Source organism: Bos indicus x Bos taurus, chromosome 14 (genome assembly GCF_003369695.1).
Source record: "Bos indicus x Bos taurus breed Angus x Brahman F1 hybrid chromosome 14, Bos_hybrid_MaternalHap_v2.0, whole genome shotgun sequence".
Classification (NCBI taxonomy): domain Eukaryota; kingdom Metazoa; phylum Chordata; class Mammalia; order Artiodactyla; family Bovidae; genus Bos; species Bos indicus x Bos taurus.
In genome coordinates this window covers 37,820,414-37,832,702 of record NC_040089.1, presented here as the reverse complement: position 1 = coordinate 37,832,702, position 12,289 = coordinate 37,820,414, and the positions used below count along the sequence as shown (strand labels likewise).

General features: G+C 43.3%; 1 protein-coding gene across 6 annotated transcripts in view; it reads left to right on the top strand.

The window, feature by feature from the left end:
* Window positions 1-12,289, top strand: part of JPH1 (junctophilin 1) — a 92,560-nt gene that overhangs the window by 59,913 nt on the left and 20,358 nt on the right. The gene's annotated exons all lie outside the window — the stretch shown is intronic.

Genomic DNA, 12,289 nt, shown 5'->3' with positions numbered 1-12,289 from the left:
TTAGAACTTTAGTACAACACTGATTCCAAATCTTTAAGCACCCAGATTTTCCCTACCAGCCCTACATTTCAGCCAGAGACTAATAGTGGCCATTTATCAACTAAATACCCTCTCTGCATTAGTCCTCAGTACTTCATAGAACTCAGTTCTGACCCTAGCAACTGTACAAGGTAATATCATTGCCATTATACAGGTAAGAAAAGTGAGGCACAAGTGACGCAGCTAGGATGTGATCAGTGGGTTTAAGCCCAGGTCTGTCTGGTTTCCAGAGTCCACACTCTCTGTCCCTTTCAGATTTGCTGTGCTGTGTGCTGTGCTCAGTCATGTCCAACTCTTTGCCACTCCATACACTCCCCTGCCAGGCTCCTCTGTCCATGGAGTTTTCTAGGCAGGAATACTGGATCAGGTTGCAAGCTTAGGATCCTTTCAATAATTTTAAAACATTGAATCAACCCATCATTTTTTTTTTCCTGTTTCTTTATTTTTCTTCATCTAAGACCCGACTTAAACAGTTGTCACCTTCTCAAAGCCTCTTCATTTTCTCCTGTTCTCTGAGAATCTTCTTTCCCGCCTTCCAACAGGATCTGCTGTCATGGATACAAGTAAAGTGCCTTTTCCTTTAGCCCAGCTAATTCCCCTGGTTACTATCCAAATTTCCTCTTCCTTTCTGGGTCAGAAGTCACCAGCATGTGGCTCACACCTGCTTCCTCTACTCCCTCTCTTCCTTCCTCACCGACCCTCTTTGGACTGGTTTCTGCAGTGGTCTTCTTGTTAAAACTTTTTTTCTGACCACATGGTGGGATCTTGGTTCCCCGACCAGGGTCAAACCTACACCACTTGGAGTGGAAGCTCAGAGTCTTAACTGCTGGGGCACCCAGGATGTCCCCTGACCTTCCTGTTGGAACTGCCGTCTCAGAGGTTCTCAACAAACCTACCGTCACCTTTCTCCAGCACAGAGCAAGGTTGACAGACGACCCCTTTCTCAGACTCTAAACCATGCTGGCTCATTTCAGCTGCCTCCAAATCAGCCAGCCAGTGCAGCTGCCTCAGACAAATTCAGATGTGGCCCACTTCATTCCTAAGAGGAGCACAGGTCTTACCCAAGAACAGGAAATTTGAAAGGTTCCATTGGAAGTTCACCTTCTACCTGTACGCCACTGCCTCTCACTTCATTTCCTCCATTAGGTCCCTGGGACATTTTGTCTCCATCCTTGGTTCTTTGCTTTTTTGACATACTCATTTGATGGACTCCTCCACCATCTGTGATCACATGACCCACATTGCTCACCTTGACCCTTAAGTTTGCATTGCAGCCTTCATTTCCAGCTTGAAATGCTTAGGTCGTGTAAAATCCTGCTTGAATGTATCCCCTTTCAAACTGTCCATCCTTCCCACCTATACAACGTCTCGGTGTAGCAAAGCTGTTCATCTGCATACCAAGTTGGAAACCTTGGGGTTATCTTTTAGGTTTCTCTCTTTCTTACCTATTTTATTTTTTTTTTAAAGTATTTATGTATTTATTTAGCTGTCTCAGGTCTTAGTTGCAACATGTGGGATCTGTCATTGCAGCCCATGGACTCTCTAGTTCTGGTGTGTGGACTTAGTTGCTCTGTGGCATGTCAGACCTTAGTTCCCTGTGAAAGTGAAAGTGTTAGTCGTAAGTGTGTCCGACTCTTCGTGACACTACGGACTGTAGCCCTCTAGGCTCCTCTGTCCATAGGATTCTTTTTTTTTTTTTTTTAATTTAATTGGAGGCTAATTACTTTACAATATTGTAGTGGTTTTACCATACATTGACATGAATGTCCATAGGATTCTCTAGGCAAAAATACTAGAGTGGGTTGCCATTTCCTTCTCCAGGGGATCTTCCCAGCTAGGGATCAAACCCAGGTCTCCCACATTGCAGGCACATTCTTTACCATCTGAGCCACCAGTGAAGCCCAGGGATCAAACCCGAGTCCCCTGCGGTCTGCATTGCAAGATAGATTCTTATCCACTAGACCACCAGGGAAGTCCCTTTACCTATTTATTTATTCCACCAATATTTGAGGATAGCTGGTGTGCCAGGCTTTATGGTAAGAGCTAGCAAAACAAATATGGAGGCTGCTTGCATGTTTCAAAGTTCTGACACTTCTTCCCTTAAAGATCCTTTGGCTCTTCCTTTTCTTAGCACCATTCCCCTCACTTGACATAGCTTCCCCAGCTTGCCCTGGCCAGTATTAGTGAAGCAATATCTTGCCTGATGACCCAACCTTTGGTCTTTTCTTCTCACTTCCTCTGGATACATAGAATGTTCTGGAAATACTTATTCATGGGTGATTTTTTTAGATTTTTTTTCATTGTAAAATACACATAGCATAAAATTTACCATCTTAACCATTTTTGCATGTACAGTTCAGCTGTGTTAAGTGCATTCACATTGCTATGCAGCCAATCTCCAGAACTTTTTGGTTTTCCAGAACTAAACTCTACCCATTAAATAACAACTCCCCGTTCTCCCTCCTCCAGCCTCTGGCAACCACCCTTCTACTTTGTGACTCTAGGAGGTTGACTGTTCTAGGTTCCTCCTGGGAATGGACTCATACAAAGTTTGTCCTCTTGTGACTAGCTTATTTCATTTAGCATTAAGTTCCATGGAAGGTTCATCCATGATATAGCATACATCAGAAATTCCTTCCTTTTTAAGGTTGACATTCTAACAACCCACTCCAGTATTCTTGCCAGGAGTATCCCATGGACAGAGGAGCCTGGCAGGCTACAATCCATGAGGTCGCAAAGAGTCAGACATGACTGAGTGACTAACACACATAGGCAACACACACTCACACACACAAGCAACATTCCATGTGGACTTCGCAGGTGGCTCAGTGGTAAAGAATCCACCTACCAGTGCAGGAGACTTGGGTTTGATCCCTGGGTTAGGAAGATGCCCTGGAGTAGGAAGTGGCAACCCACTCCAATGATCTTGGCTGGAAAATTCCATCGACAGAGGATCCTGGCAGGTTGCAGTCCAGGGCTCACAAAGAGCTGGACGTGACTGAGCCCACACACATTACGTTGCATGTGCAATCGGGCTGTGTTTCAATTATCCCTTCTTTCATAGAGGCACCCTTGGGTGGTTTCTACCTTTTGGCTGTTGTGAATAATGCCCCTGTGAATATGGGTGTACAGATATCTCTCTGAGACCCTGCTTTCAATCTGGGGTGGTATATACCAAGAAGTTGAATTGGGGATCACATGGCAGTTGCATTTTTCATTGTGGGGGGGACCCACCATACTGTTTCTGCAGCAGTTGCACCATCTTGCGTCCCCACCAGCAGTGCGCCAGCTTTATAAGTTCTCTACGTCCCTGCCAATACTTGTTACCTTGAGTGGTTTTTTTTCAATAGTAGCCATCCTAGTGGGTATGAGGTAGTATCTCATTGTGGTTTTGATTTATATCTCCCTTATAATTAGTGTTGTTGAACACCTGTTCATGTGCTTACTGGCCATTTGTGTATCTTTGCAGAAATGTCTCTTCAGGTCCTTTGCCCATTTTTTAATTGTTGTTTTTATTATATAAGTGGTAAGAGTTCTTTATATATCCTGGATTCTATCCAAGTATCAGATAAATGATCAGCAAATATTTTCTCCCATAAAATGAAGTTTTAGTCTTATTTAGTGTAATGTGTTTGAACTGTAGAATAACACTCATTAAAAGGACTTTTCTCTAAACATTATTTCAAGAATAAAATATCCCTTAAATTTGTTTTTATACCAGATTTGTCTTAATGTGTAAATTACACAGCAAGGTAAATTTTAGATAAATTTTATAAAACCCAGAATAAAGTAGAAGATAGCCAATTATTTAGCTTATTCCAGCTGAGGATTAGAAATGTGCTTTTGGCCTGGCCTGTCCAGAGAATATAACCTTTAAGCTTATTAAGTTTGATAAAATGTTAAGGAATAGAGCCTGTAATGTACTTAAGAATGAAGACTCATTTTCCAAGCTTGAAAATGTTCTGGATATAAAAAATATATATATAAAGAAAACTGCATGGCTGGCTATTCTGTCCCCAAGTAAATCACATATGTCCTTAAGCATTCACACACTGTCAGGAACTGGAGTTCAGAAAACTTAGTATAATAAGAGCTTATTGATCCTGTAATCTTTCTTCAATATCTGGCTAGTCTCCAAAAAGGATTTGCAGGGCACTATAAGTCACATACATAAGAGCATTCCTGACACCAGGGAATGTTAAGCCATGTTGTTAGAGGAGATAACCATACACATAGATTGACAATAATTTTATTCCAGGTTTCCCAGTAGCTGTAACAAAAAGAGAAACAATAAATAATGTGGTTCTCATTGTATGATGCAAGGAAGCACACCAGCATGTCATCAGACCAGATTTTTCCTGGCACTAAATTTAAGAGGAAATATATTGCCTAGATGTTTATGAACGTGACAGAAATACACATAATGGACAACATTTCACATTCTTCGTATGAATCTTGGTTCATAGACTCTCTTGGTTCATCCTCCTATCTCCGCTGGATAAAAGGCCAAGGCTTAATATGAATTATGCTTCTGTGGAGGCATCTCTAAGGCCACTAATGTAATGTGGTTTAAAACTTCTGATCTCATGGACAGGAACCATCTGTGACTAGATTGGCCTCAGCCTGGTCTCTGGCTACCCACGCTTTCAAAGCCCATGTCATCATACCTCTGCAAGACTTTGGGCCCTTGAAACATCAAAGCCACATTTCAATGGGGATAGCACACCCCTTAAGCTACATTTTATATCTGTATAACTTGATAATGCCTTTAGAAAAGGAAGCAATGAACCACCCTGGCAAAAGAGACAGCTATTTGCTGATGCTGTCACTTGTTCTAAACCAGGACCTAAGAACACAGTTTTGAAGTGACTATTCCTGGTCCTGCCTTTTACAAAAGAAAAAAGCAACTTCGGAAGAAAACATTAACATTGAGGAACTAATGAGTGTAAAGATGGGACTCGTCAGAAGTAGTTTTTCCAAACCAAATTTACTGAGGCGCTTTTGCTGACTCTCTGCCTGTTACAGATTAAAATCATCAGCAGCTATGCCAGTGAATAGGTCTGTGTGTGAAAGACTGGAAGTTAGAAGTCAGGAGGGGCAGCTCAGGACCCCACCTGTGCCTTACCAGGCGTATATGCTGCATCCCATCGAGTTGGTCTGAGTGGAGAAGCACATCGATACTGAGAAAGCAGTTTCTTTCAGATACAGGAACTTAGACATCACGCGTTTGCTTTTTAGCTGAGAGCTGTAGAAACACCAATTTCTTGTTCATGTTAAAAGTATTCCTTGCTTAACACACTAATTTCTTTAGAACTACCATTGTATACACAGAGTAACTGGATTTTGCAAGGCTAGCTTTCATAAGTGAATAATGTCACAGCCCAAAAGGAAGGCTAACAGGTCATTTGTTGGCATTTTCTTGAACGTGATACCATAATCCAGGCAAGACTGGTGGTTATTGTCAGGCAGTTTCAGGGGAGCCAGAAGGGAAGTGCAGTGGCGGACTGCATGGACAGACGCAGGGCGATCAATTCTGCCTTTGCGGGAACCAGTGAGGTGCGACCCGGTCAGGAGCAGTGACAGAAGGAGATGTGCTGGGGTCAGGCGTGTGTTGAAGGTCCTGCCAGCCGCCTTTGCTGACCGTGGATGTGGCCTGTGAGAGAAAGGGAGGCAACAGGGATGATTGACAGGGTCTGGGCCTGAGCAGCTGGAAAATAGAGTTGCCATTATCTAAGGGCTGCAGTCTTATGCACCATTGCTTTTTTTTTTTACATAAAAAAAAATTTTTGGCTGTACTGGGTCTTTGTTGAGCTGCACAGAGTCTTCATTGCTGGAGGTTTTCTCTAGATGTGGAGAGCAGTGGCAGCTCTCTAGTAGTGGCATGCAGGCTTCCCATTGCAGCGGCTCCTCTTGTCACAGAGCTTGAACTCTAGGGTGTGTGGGCTCAGAAGTTGCAGTGCACAGACTTAGTTGCCCCATGGCATGTGGATCTTAGTTCCCAGACCAGGGATTGAACCCCTGTCTCCTGCACTGGCAGTGTCTCCTAACCACTGGGCCACCAGAGAAGTCCCTTGATTACTGTGGTTTTTAAATGTTGATAATAATTTCCTGTAAGTATATGGAAATCAAAGCAGATTACATGTGTAGCTCCTGAACCAATCAATGACAGCCTCTGCCATCAAATTTTCAGAGTCAGATCAGGCACCTTCACTTTGAACATAACAAATTTGAAGACACATCAAAATCAGCATGTTTTTCTCAAAGCAGTTTTTTGTTGGGAAGAAAATATAAACAGTAGAAATAGAAAATTATAAACATTGTATACAGTTTTACCTTTAGTCAAATTCTGGTTCATTCTAGATTAAAATCTTTATCTGCTACGTCAGTGAATAGGTGCATAAAATATGGAAACAAGTTGGAACAGTTGTCTGAGGGACCTGCGTGTACCTTAGTAGTAGGTATGTGCTGAGCGTGTTCCATGTATTATGTGCTTTTCTTTTTTTGTAAAAACATAATGTTTAAGAAAAACTGAGAAAGCCAGATTGTTTTGTTCTGAGTAAGGTGTTTCTGAGAGTTCATGAAACATGTATTTTAGTCTCTAAAGAAAAAAAAAAATTCTCATCAAATTCCCTCGTGGCTGAGATGGTAAAGAATCCACCTGCGAGTGCAGGAGACTCAGGTTCGATCCCTGAAAGATCCCCTGGAAAAGGAAATGGCAACCCACTCCAGTATTGCCTGGAGAATTCCATGAGCGTGGTTGACTGTAATCCGTGGGGTCACTAAGAGTCGGACATGACTGAGCGACTAACATTACTACTGATTGGAAAGCAACAAGTTGTAATGAAGGTTTGAGTGCAGTGATGCCTGACATTCAAAACTTCCACTGTTGCTGTTTGGGCTGTTCGCAAGTGACCTTTGCAGGGCTTATGTCTGGGTGAGGGTCACTTAACCTGCTATACCAGCTTAGCCAGTGACCCAGAACTCTCCGTAGCTATTTACCCCAAAATAGTAACTCTCTACATGTTAAAACTGGTTTATTGGTAAAAGTAGGACCCTGAAAGAAAGTCAGCCACTGATGCCTGAGAGATGGTGTTTTCCCCTTACTTTTTGCTGCATTTGATATGAGAAAGTATAGGTGATGATGATGGTATTAGGAGATTTTTGAGGGTCTGAAGATTGATGGGTGTCAGCAGTCTTTGGAGTAAACAAAATCTTCTTGGGCACGTGTGAGCGCTCCTTCTTTGTATGTGTTTCACGTGAACAGCCATCTGGAAGCAGCCGGGCATCCACTTTGAGTAGTTTCCACCTGTCTTCTCTCCCACCACCAACCCCCCACCACTGACCCACAAACGATGGCATTTGGGCATCTCTTACTGACTAAAGGGATTGTGCGTTGCTCGAGAACTGAGCCTGGGATTGGAACACATGAGTCACGTGAACTGGGGTCAAGCCCGGATTTTTCCCCTGGACAAAATCAAGATGTATCAGTGGCCCGACCCCACAGCACTTTTGATGACAGCAAACTCAGATGGCTTCCTGTTCTCTCCTACTTTTTAAAAATTATTTATTTATTTTTGGCTAAGCTGGGTATTTGTTGCTGTGTGTGGGCTTTCTCTAGTTGCAGTGGGGGTGGGGGCTGTTCTTCATTACGGTGCAGTGTGCGGTGGCTTCTCCTGTTGCAGAGCACGGGCTCCAGGCACACGGCAGTTGTCATGCATGGGCTTAGTTGCTCGCGGCGTGTAGGATCTTCCCAGACCAGGGATTGAATCCGTGTCCCCTGCATTGGCAGGTGGATTCTTAACCACTGGACCACCAGGGAAGTCCCTCTCTTCTATTTCTTGTTACCAGGTCCAGGATTACCAGAAGCTCCTGGGCACACACCTGGTTTCAGGCTTGACTATGGTTTTGACCATCATGGCAGTCATGCAGAAGCACTGACACAGGGAGGCACTCAGTGGAAAAGTGCCCCCGCCACCTTTGTCTGATCTTACAGGAAAGAACAAGTAGTAAAGGGTTAAGGCTTCGCTGATGCAGTGCTTCCAAAATATATTTGAAGAAGGGTTAAGCTGTGTTTGTCTGTTTTCCAGTTTAGCTTGCTGTCAGAAGTGGTGGAAATACTTGCGCCATTTATTTCACTCTATGGTGGTGGGTTGTGATTGAGTCAGAATAGATAGTACTTGAATTTTGCAAGTTTATCTTTGAAAGGCTAGCAGATTTTATTATAGGGCAGGATAACTATACTCTTGTGGCTTCATTAATTATGGTACCTAGACATAATTAGGCTCGAGCTAAGTATAGCAGATAAAATGGAAAATAATTCTGGGGACAAAAAAGAGTTGAGATTCTGAGAAACTGAGAGAGCATAAGAGAGGGCATCCACTGAGTCTCAGGCCCAACACATGGAACTAAAGCCTCATCAGTGGTGGCTTCCTCGGGGGGTTTTAGGAATATGTTCTAACCCTCTTGATCTTGTCTCCATACCCTGTCAACAGGGATCATATATAATACCCTCTGTAATTCATAAATAATAATTCTGATGAATTTGATTTATTCGATTTTAATTCATACACTTTATTTTTTAGAGCAGTTTTAAGTATACAGAAAAAATTGAGCAGGAAGTACAGAGTTTCTGTATACCTCCTCTGCCCACATCCACACCCAATTCCCCTTGTTATTAACATCTTGCAGTAATGGGTACATTTGATACAATTGAGGAACCCATGTGGATATGTTAGTATTAACTAAAAGTCCGTACTATATGGTTCACTCTTTGTACAGTTCAGTGGGTTATGACAAGAGCATGATGTCGTGCCCCCTCCCCCATTAGTGGATTATCCAGAATAGTTTCAGCCCCTAAATATTCCTTGTGATCCACTTGTTCATCCCTTACCTGCTTTCACTGTGAACCCTTGGAAACTGCTGATCTGTAGTTTGGTCAGTCCATTCATTTTTAAGTGACTGCCCAGCTGTTCCTAACATCCTTCATTCTTTTATTTATGAAATGATCCTTCAATAAATACTATGTGTCAAGCAGTGTTCTGTGCCTTGGGAATATAGTGTTGCTGTTATTTAGTCCTTAAGTCCTGCCTGACTCTCTGTCCTCCACTGTCTCCTGGAGTTTGTTCAAACTCATGTCCATTGAATTGGTGATGCTACCCAACCATCTTCATCCTCTGCTGCCCCCTTCTCTTGCCCTCAGTCTTTCCCAGCATCAGGGTCTTTTCCAATGAGCCGGCTCTTCCCATCAGTTGGCCAAAATATTGGTGCTTCAGCCTCAGCAATAATGTTTCCAGTGAATATTCAGGGTTGACTGGTGTGATCTCCTTACAGTCCACAGGACTCTTAAGAGTCTTCTCCAGCACCACAGTTTAAAGCATCAATTTGACACTCAACTTTCTTTATGGTCCAACTCTCACATCTGTGCACGACTACTGAAAAACCATAGCTTTGACTATACAGACCTCTGTCAGCAAAGTGATATCTCTGCCTTATAATACACTGTCTAGGTTTGTCATAGCTTTCCTTCCAAGGAGCAACCATCTTTTAATTCCATGGCTGCAGTCACAGTCCACAGTGGTTTTGGAGCCCAAGAAAAGAAAATCTGTCACTGCTTCCACTTTTTCTCCTGTTTGCCATGAAGTGATGGGACCCGATGTCAGGATCTTGGTCTTTTAATGGTGAGTTTCAGGCCAGCTTTTTCACTTTCCTTTTTCACCCTTATCAAGAGGTTCTTAATTCCTCTTCACTTTCTGCCATTAGAGTGGTATCATCTGCATATCTGAGGTTGTTGATATTTCTCCTGGCAGTCTGGATTCCAGCTTGTGATTCATCCAGCTTGGCATTTTGTATGATATACTCTGCATATAAGTTAAATAAAGAGGGTGACATGATGGTATACAGCCTTGTCATACTCCTTTCCCAATTTTGAACTAGTCCATTGTTCCATGTCTGGTTCTTACTGTTGCTTTTTGACCTGCTTACAAGTTTCTCAGGAGACAGATAAAGTCATGTACTCACATCTCTTAAAGAATTTCCTGCAATTTGTTATGGTCCACACAGTCAAAGCCTTTAGTGTAGTCAATGAAGCAGAAATAGATTTTTTCTGAAACTCCTTTGCTTTCTCCATGATCCACTGAAAGTTGGCAGTGTGATTTTGTGGTTCCTCTGCCTCTTTGAAAACCAGGTTGTACAATTTGGAAGTTCTCTGTTCAAACACTGCTGAAGCCTAGCTCGAAGCCATTTCTTCTAAGGAATTCTTGATCACAGAAGTAGATATAATGGTCATATGAACTAAATTCACCCATTCCTGTCCATTTTAGTTCACTGATTCCTAAGATGTCAGTGTTCAATCTTTGCCATCTACTGCTTGACCATGTCCAATTTTCCTTGATTCATGGACCTACCTACCATTCCAGGTTCCTATGCGATATTGCTCTTCACAGCATCAGACTTTACTTTCACCACCAGACACATCCTCAGCTGAATGTCATTTCCATTTTGGCCCAGCCGATTCATTCTTACTGAAGCTATTAGTAATTGCCCTCCACTCTTCCCCTGCAACATATTGGACACTTTCCAACCTGGAGGCTTATCATCTGGTGTCTTATCTTCTTGCATTTTCCTCCTGTCCGTGGCATTCTCCAGGCAAGAATACTAGAGTAGGTTGTCATTCCCTCCTCCAGTAGACCACATGGTGTCAGAACTCTTCACTATGACCCATCCATCTTGGGTGGCTCTGCACAGCATGGCTCATAGCTTCATTGAGTTATGCAAGCCCCTTCCCCATGACAAGGCTGTGATCCATGAAGGGGTGGGAATATAGTAGAGGACCAAAATTAAGAAAAAAAATCCCTAAAATAAAAATCTCCATGACACTTAACATTATAGTACAGCAAGCCTCCAAGCTCAGCTAGGTCCTAAGTAGGAGTGAAGGGGGCCCCTGCCTGAGAACACAGGGTGCAAGCAGGGAGTTAGAGAAGGTCATTGGAGAATGGGGCCTCCGGCATTTAGCCCCAGATCCTCAGGTCAAACCCTGTCCTCCCTGGCTAGGACACAGTGCCATTTCCCAACACTCCTCTCCTGCTCTCTCTGAAATAAGTGCTGTCACCTGTTTTAAACTCTTCCTAAGCTTTTACTACTAGTTACCATAGCCCTGCCTAGCACTAATAGAAGAAAATAGGAAGTTTATAAAATTATAAGAAGTAGGTGCACAGGGTCGTCATCTAAATACCAATTGGACAAGATTTTCTCCTTCGGAAGTGGATGACCCAGTCTCAGCCTCCAAGCCCCTCTTCTTGGGCAGGCAGATGTCAGTCTCCGTGAGTCTTGCCATAGGGAGGCCCATTCTCACTCCTGCTTCCTTCCTCCCAGCCCTAGTCCTCTAGAAAGAGTAGAGGTTTCAGTGGGTAAGGAATTGGGCCAGGGAGAAGGTGGTAGACTGAAAGAGACCCCTTTCCTCCTCTGCAGCTCCACTTCTCTCCTCCTCTTTTGTTTCACACAAGAAACGTGCTTAAAGAGCAACTAAATGGACTTCTTGGAACCATCCTGGGCACATTCTCCCAGCAGACCCAGAGGGGAGCCCACGGTGTTGGTATGCTCCCAACTACACATTCAGCAAATCACACTGGTAGCATGACCTGGCCGTGCTGGGAGCATGTCTTCAATACACGACAGAAATCAGCCAGTGCTGGCACTTCCCTGTGGTTAAGACTCCTCACTTCCAGTGCAGGGGGCTCAAGTTTAATCTCAGGTCTAGGAGCTAAGATCCCACATGGTGTGTAGCATGGCCAAAAAACAAAAAAATATTTCTAAAGCAGTCAGTCGATGCTACAGATCAGAGTTTTACTATTTTTTTTGTTCCCCAGAGAGCTTCTTTACTAGCACACCACTGGGCAGATCTTTCTTACTCAAATCCTTATATTGACTCTACCAGAGAAATGAAATATATGGGCTCTATACTAATTTGCATGATCCAGTTCTGTTCTCCATGGTTGGGGGACAGAAAAGAAGAACCGCACCCCCAGCCAAAGTCAATAGGGGATTTGATCCTGTACGTTTTGAACAGTAAGCTTTGCTTTAAGCTGCGCATAACTTCCATGTACATTCGTCAACCTTGCAAGAAAGATCAAGGCAACTCACAGGTGTTCATCCGCCTTTTTTATCATTGACGTCTCACAGCGAAATGAGTGCAGAACTTCCTGTGGCAGGTGTGGGGCCAGGGTCACTTTGAGCATTTCTTCCCCTCCCCGCC